The following is an 8,235-nucleotide window of genomic DNA, read 5'->3' on the forward strand; positions in this document are numbered from 1 at the left end:
AGACAGTTTGTTTAAAACATAAAAAAATCTTGAAAAAAGTCTCACGTGATCAAAAGTTTTGATCGCTTAGCGGAAATTTTTTCTTTCTTTTTTCACTTTTCTATTAGAAACAAGCTATTATTATTAGTTTTCGCTTGCGGCTCTAACTATTATATCCACGTTTATATAAATTTCCGAAACGACTCGAAAAACCCCCTATGCCAACAAAACACCACCACCGACACCCTGTCAAATTACGACTGCGTACAAGAAACTAAACATTAAGGATTTATTAATGATTTTTGAAGACACGTCATCAAAAAGGAAGCTCCAGAAATCAACGAGAATTAAAAAGCTAGAAAACAACAACAAATTTCTTAATTTCAAAAGGACACGTAAAGCAAAGGACGAGATCACTCAAGCAGTTAGGTGTATAGTAGAGCTCACAACACAATTGATCAGTGTTAGTAGTCCAAGAAACTAATCTAAGATTGACAAAAAACGAAAAATCCTTAAACATTAGGAAAGTCAGTTTACCTCTCTCGATCTTTAGTCATAATTTTCAACAAAAAAACATGTAAAACCACCAGAACTGTTATCATTGGTATTTAATACCACAAAGCAACGATTTCTTTCAAATCCAATATAAAGCTTTAAAACTATATCATTGTCGAAAAACTGGTAAAATTCTATTAATAATGAAGCAGCGACATAATCTCTAAATTGGCAAAAAAAACTCATATTAATTACCATCAACCCTCTGACGTCTATCAACACAAATCAAAATTTAATAAAATAATCGTAATCACGCACTTTAGCCAAAATTAAACGAAAAAGTTGCTTGCGAACAAAAGTTGTCACCTTTTGTCCAATCTCCTTTTCTTGCTCTCGAAAACAGTGATCTGAACAAAAAATTACCACTCCCTTATAGCTCTAATCTTCAATATTGTTCAACACCCAAAACACTCCCACTGTTTTCACGAGTTTCATTTCATGCTTTCATTACTCCAGGAAAATTGATTTATTATCATAGCCGGAAAACTCCAGCGATGATACCAATTCCGCCTGTGACAATAGAATATCTCCAGTCAAATAACAAAGGACAAATTGGCCAAAAACTAAATTAGCTTATGAAGTTGTAAAAATTCAATTATTTATCACATAGCACAAGAACGCATCAAGGAAAACTTTTCTTCCAAGCAATCGAGGCTTTTAAAATGCCCACGCATCATTACGCAAGCCCACCCAACACTTTTGTAAAGTTTCATGGTAAAATGTGCTTTGTACTAAAAAAAAAATTACTTAAATTCTTGTTAAAAAATTTCTAAGAATTTTAGGTCTCAATTTAGTTAACAATGAAATATTTAAATGAGCTCAAAAATCTGTAAAACAAATGAACGACCTTCAAATTTTTGTAGAACTCCCTTTAATTACCAAAGCGATTCGATACGCCGTCGAAATTAGTGCTGTCAATTTAACCAACAATAACTTTTTTGACCAGATAAAAACTTGAAACAAAAAAAACAACATAAAAAAGAGGCATCTGATCAATGTGATCAAATTCGCACCTACATTTTGCGCTGTGTTTTAAAAATGTATGAACAAGAAAGCACTCTCCGTTTTCTCCGCTTTTCGAAAATGTTCACCAAATCATTTTTTAAAAATTTTTTTTACTTAAGTGAACTTCCTGATTCTTTGCTCGATCAGTTATAAAGAAAACAGAAAATTATAGCGCCCCGTCGAAGAGTCGTAACAATACACTTCTCCATTACTCCTCTTTGAGTCGTTTAAATTCCCGCCAATACTCCCTATTCGTGTCGTAAAAACAGTGCCCCACCCCCAAAACATTTCAAGTTTTCTGAACTGTAAAAATTAGTCTTTGAACTTCACATACAACCCAGTGCAAATTTGCACATGTCTGCATTGCTCGTACATTGTCAAGTACATGTCAATGGAAATGATACAACTAAATTGTGGTTTGAAATTTTCTCACACCTTTTTGTTTATCTTCCGTCTTATGATATAATTTTAATTAAAATATTTCTATCAGCATCCCAAGTCGAGGAGTCCGCTCAAATTCCGCTCAAAAATGCAAGAGATAACCGGAATGAGCGGAATTTGACCGGAATGGGCGGAATCGATAAAAAATAATGCAAGAAATGAGCGGAATTTGAGCGGAATGAAAAATGCCAGGAATGAGCGGAATTTGAGCGGAAAAAATGCAAGAAATGAGAGGAATTTGATCGGAATAAAAAATGCAGGAAATGAGCGGAATTTGACATGACCAAAAAATGCATACACTTTTAGCGGAAACATTGAACTTCCGGAAACAGGGAATGTATGTACATTAGGAGTTTCTGAAATGAACAACAATAGCGAAATTTTAAAGTAACGGTGTAAAGAATCTTTAAAAATTTTGAAATCATAACAACAGGAAACGCATTGGTTTTAAAGTGGATCAACTTGAATCCAATCTCTCTTCTTATATATTATATCGAAAACTAGTATTCCTGCATAAAAAAGATCATTGGAACAGACCCAAATTGGGCTATGATCAGACTATCCAGACTGAAATGACCTCTGATCAGACTTTCCAGACCGAAGTTACCCCTGATCAGATTTTCCAGACCAAAATGATCTCTGATCAAACCGAACCCAGACCATGGTCCAGACTAAAGAGACTATGATCAGACCTTCCAGACCGAATTGACCTCTGATCAGACCGAACCCAGACCATGGTCCAGACTAAAGAGACTATGATCAGACCTTCCAGACAGAATTGACCTGTGATCAGACCGAACCCAGACCATGGTCCAGACTAAAGAGACTATGATCAGACCTTCCAGACCGAATTGACCTCTGATCAGACCGAACCCAGACCATGGTCCAGACTAAAGCTCTACTCAAAATCTCCTATAGTTGTTTGTTTGTAACTCCGCCGTAGCCGGTCCCCAGCCCGGTTGAGAGAAGGAGGAGGGGAACACACCCAAAACATACTGGAAAATCTCAAAAAGTTGTTCGTTAGTTCAACTGTAGATTTTTTCCGACAGTATTTAACCTATTTCAGCTCTCGAAACGTCCTCTGATCAGACAAAAGTGCGCTCGAAACGTCCCTGATCAGACTAAAGTGCGTTCGAAACGTCCTCTGATCAGACTAAAAAATCCGCTCATTCCGACCTTTCCTCTCATTTATTGCTTTTTTTCCGCTCAAATTCCGCTCAAAACTCCGCTCATTCCGACCATTCCTCTCATTTCTTGCATTTTTTTCCGCTCAAATTTCGCTCATTTCTTGCATTTTTTATTCCGCTCAATTTCCGCTCATTTCTTGCATTTTTTATTCCGCTCAAATTCCGCTCATTTCTTGCATTTTTTATTCCGCTCAAATTCCGCTCATTTCTTGCATTTTTTTTCCGCTCAAATTCCGCTCATTTCTTGCATTTTTTGTTCCGCTCAAATTCCGCTCATTACTTGCATTTTTTTCCGCTCAAATTCCGCTCATTCCGGTCAAAAAAATGTAAGGGCTTAGAGCGGATTTTGCTAAACTGTCCGATCAAATTCCGCTCATTCCTTGCATTTTTTTTTCGCTCATTCCTCGGCCCGGGATATAAAAGGAAATAAAAGGGATCTAATTGCTCGTAAAATACTATTGCGGAGGCCTACTTTAGCAATTTCCATTTGAAGATATGCATACTCACTTCTCTACAAAGCTCATTGCTTACTTCGCAATGCATTTGTCTCCTTAGTAGGTGTAAAGTTTAAATTTTTTGAGTTACTCCATAACCACTTCCATATCTTCTGTCAGAAATGAAATTATAATCCAAAGGTACTTATAATTTTCAATAGCAAATCTCTTTTAAAAATTTAATTGTCGTCGTTAATTTTTATTAAAGAACTTTTTCGTTTATTTAGATTTAAAACTATTGTTTTACTCTAAGAACCCGAATGACATCAGGAAATTTATTCTTAACAATAAAGTTCCAGATGTCATCTGTGTTCTTAGATTAAAACAATAGTTTTGAATGTAAATAAATGAAAAAACTTCTCCTTTAAAAAACTAACGAACAGAATTAATTCTGTAAAAGAGATTTTTAATTGAAAATTAAGTGGCAGTATAATTAAGATAGAAATGCGCTCCCTCGCTGACGGTTGAGACTTTATCCAGGAAATTGCACCTGGCTAATCTTATACATGCTTTTGTGTCGTACAATACATCTGCTTTACGCGCTGAGGCGTCGTTTTTATCTGTCCACAAAAAACTGCAAATGACATATCATGGTCCTCGGGCAATTGAAATACGAGACCCTGAAATAATATAATCTCTTTGCCAGTTCTCTTCTCAGGCAGATGAAAATATATAAATAGTTCGTTTTCGGACGAAGCCAATGTGCATGCCGTTTAAACATCACGAGTAGGGGGTTTGAAAAAAATGTGAATAATTATGGCAGTAAGTTCCTACTACCCGTACCTAGGTCGCAGTGAGTTTCAGCGCTGTACCATTGACTTTCAATTGTAACCAGTACTGTACCAGACAAATAGCAGTGTAAATAAATTTGCCAGTCTGCCCAGAGTCGATTAAGAAAAATCCCAGTCTGTTTTTTTCTTCGCAGCATCATTTACATTATTGGTTAACACTGCACAGAATGTCTCAGTTCAGACTGTACAGACGAAGAACTAACAGACTGTACATAGCAAATTTTGAAAATTTCGAATGACTGAAATCATGCATGAAATTTTCAACGTGGCGATACCCGGAGCTGCATTCTAGCCTAACTTGTACATACTACACCACAATTAACTGACACATCGACTTCCACCGACTTCCGCCGACCTCCGCCGACTTCCGACATCCGCCGACTTCCACCGACCTCCGCCGACTTCCACCGACTTCCGACATCCGCCGACTTCCACCGACCTCCGACGACTTCCACCGACTTCCGACCTCCGCCGACTTCCACCGACCTCCGCCGACTTCCGACCTCCGCCGACTTCCACCGACCTCCGCCGACTTCCACCGACTTCCACCGACCTCCGCCGACTTCCGACCTCCGAAAACCTCCACCGACCTCCGCCGACTTCCACCGACCTCCGCCGACTTCCGACCTCCGCCGACTTCCACCGACCTCCGCCGACTTCCGACTTCCGCCGACCTCCACCGACCTCCGCCGTTTCTACCTGATTGATGTGAATGCACCAGTGTATTTATGTTAACCTTTTTCCAGTGTTTGAATAGTCGACTCAATGGTCTTCATATGTTGTGTATTTCAGATTTGATTGAGACTTGTATTTGAACTTTGTGTTTGTGGAACTGACTTTGATTTGATTGAATTGTTTGGATTGTATCAAGAAGATGGAACAGGTTGTTATTACGGTTGAGTTACACGAGTCGATTATGAAATGCAGGCGGGAAATTATGTTTGTAGTTGCGGATCCTGAAGAGAAGACGTGCCATGGAATTCTAACAGTGATGATGGTGTTCGACATCGATAACGAACGAATGGATCTGGTACGGAATTTGCGAAAAAGATGGGAACCTGATGCGAGTGTGAGTACTGTAGTGAATGAACGGAAGGGGAGGCGCTTTGAATGCGGGTACTGTGAGTATGAATCACGTGCGCAGTATATCACTGCAAGGCACGTTGCCCGCGTTCATCTGAAAAGCATCAGGCCTACAAAATGTGATCTATGCCCATTCAAGACTATCTATTCTGCGAATTTGAAGAGACATAATCAAAGGGACCATATTTCTATTAATTTGAGATTGAGGTGTGAGTCAAAGTCGTCGGGGTCGGGGTCAAAGTCGTCGGGATCGGGGTCAAAGTCGTCGGGATCAAAGTCGGGATCAAAGTCAGGATCAAAGTCGGGATCAAAGTCGGGATCAAAGTCGGGGTCAACAAGCGTAAAGTCATGTGCAAAATCATCATCATCTTCAGTTGTTCCTTTGAATTAATTATTGCATTGACTGATACTTGTTTTTTACTTCTTTGTTTTACTTTAGTTTGTTTACTGGATTACCTGTTACTTTCGTAATACCAATTTGCAGTCAATTATTGATTGTAGTTCAGACTTAACTTCAACACCTGAGAATTACCTAACTCGAACTGTAACATCTGTCTTCAAAGCTATCTGAAATGAAGCAGTCAAAAGTTGTTAAGCGGGTTATTTTGGTCGCTTTTGGTCTGGGCTCTTTGGTTGTTCAGTGGTAGCCGCAAAAGCATTGGAAAAAGTGTCCGCCTGCGTATGCATTGGAATTCCGCTGAGATTGATAAATGGTTATTTTAGTTACAAACAATTGACCAATCAGCGAAGCTTAAAGACCAGCAACAAATCTTTCCTGTTCTTATCTTACGCAAAAGAGCACACAAAAACTAACTTCAAATCGGAGTGCAAAATTAAGTTTAACTGTGTTTTAATGGTTGTGGTTTACGCATTGTTGGTTCATGGTGTTGATGGTTTACGCAGTCAATTTGGATCGACCAGATATAACAGGAAGGAACTGTTCCATTTAACCATGTTATGCACGTGATCAAAATTTAGTGCTCATAACCTACCCCCCTCACTTGTTTCAATTATATCATAGGGGGGGGGGGGGGGGGGTGGCGGGGTGGGGGGTAGTTTCGTGGGGAAAGGTAGTAGGGGGTTATAATGGGAAACATACCTTAAGCTAACAAAAACGAAGATAATATAATTTGAATGATAGAATTGGATATTAAAGGTTAAGTAAAAATGAAACAGTTCCAACAGGGATCCGAAGCATGAATTTAAATTGAACAGCACGAATTTAGACAATTTAAACGATTCTTACAAGGGCGTTATTGATTCTGTAAATAAAACTTACGCATCAGAAGGAGTAATTCCATTTTGGAGAGGAAATCTGGCAAATTGTATTAGATACTTCCCAACCCAAGCTCTTAATTTTGCGTTTAAAGATCAAATTAAGGCTCTCTTCAAATCCAACAAAAAATATCAACTTCAGTAAGAACAACGTAGTCAACGTTCAACTTAGTCAACGTAGTCAACTTCAGTAAGAACATTGCTGTGCCGGGTCACTGTCTCTCTGCTTTGTCTACTCTCTGGATTATTGCCGAAACAGATTGGCAAATGATGCTAAAGTTGCTGGAAAGAGCTGAGAGCGACAGTTCAACGGAATGGTAGACGTCTACAGAAAGACATTTGCATCTGACGGCATTGGAGGATTGTACAGAGGATTCGTGATCTCTTGCGTGGGTATCTTTGTGTATCGAGGCTTCTACTTCGGCGTGTACGATCGAAGCCCATATTCTTGGTAGAGAACTCCAACTTATTGCTTACCTTCTGCTTGGGATACGGTGTGACCGTAACTGCAGGACTTTTCTCATACCCCATAGATACAATTAGACGACGAATGATGATGACATCTGGACAAGCTGTCAAGTATAAGGGATCAATTGACTGTGCGATGCAGATTATGAAGAATGAAGGAGCCGGAGCTAACATTTTGAGCGAAAGGAATGGAAACGTTCCGAAGAATCGTCTATGAATGTGCAATGTGCAATGATCAGTATCAATGATTTATCTTGTTAATAATGCTTCTATTCTAGTTAACAATCCCTGTAAATGTGTGCAAGTGTGTTTAGTATGTATTATTTCATTGTAATGGAAGCGGACGTACTAGCTAAGCAATACTTGCTTTCCACCGCAAAATAGAGAGATTTGTGCGACAGTAATCTTAAAATATTGAATCGTGAAAATGGTTTAATTGCTTTGTGGAGACCAGTTTGACAAAGTTTAAAATAACCCTTGATTCTGCTCATTAACGTACTCTTCAGTGACTCTATGTAGATGAAAATAAAGCGCACAAGGCTCCTTGAAGAAAATATTTGCCTTCTGAGGAGTTTAAACAACAAAATTCGGCTCTTTTTTGATGACTTTGTAATGGAGAACGAACGAGTCATTTTGTTGAGCGAAATAACATCTGAAAATATGAAAACTAGAGAATGAAATGTTGGTTCAAATCTCACTCAGCGCGAATCTGAATGTAAATCAAAAATTACTTTTTGTCAAATTTTCATTGATAGTAGCATAAGAGGGGTACCAGAACCGAAAACAAAAGACGTATGAGATAGAACGGGAGCTGATTGAAATGTCCATTAAATTTCAAGGAAACAAACAATTTAAACTATACTTATTTAGAAAAGATATGGGACTTGTCCTCAATGCGACTGCTTGAAAGGTCGAAAATAAGAGCAAATAGGTGCAAAGTTCAAAAATGAATTTCCA

At 38.5% G+C, this 8,235-nt stretch overlaps 1 pseudogene; it reads left to right on the forward strand.

Moving 5' to 3' along the window:
• Positions 1 to 7,075: 7,075 nt before the first annotated feature.
• Positions 7,076 to 7,495, forward strand: LOC142342985 (uncharacterized; annotated as a pseudogene).
• The last annotated feature ends 740 nt before the right edge of the window (positions 7,496 to 8,235 follow it).

The sequence above is a fragment of the Convolutriloba macropyga genome, chromosome 7 (assembly GCF_964194025.1).
Source record: "Convolutriloba macropyga chromosome 7, txConMacr16.3, whole genome shotgun sequence".
NCBI classification, from domain to species: domain Eukaryota; kingdom Metazoa; phylum Xenacoelomorpha; order Acoela; family Convolutidae; genus Convolutriloba; species Convolutriloba macropyga.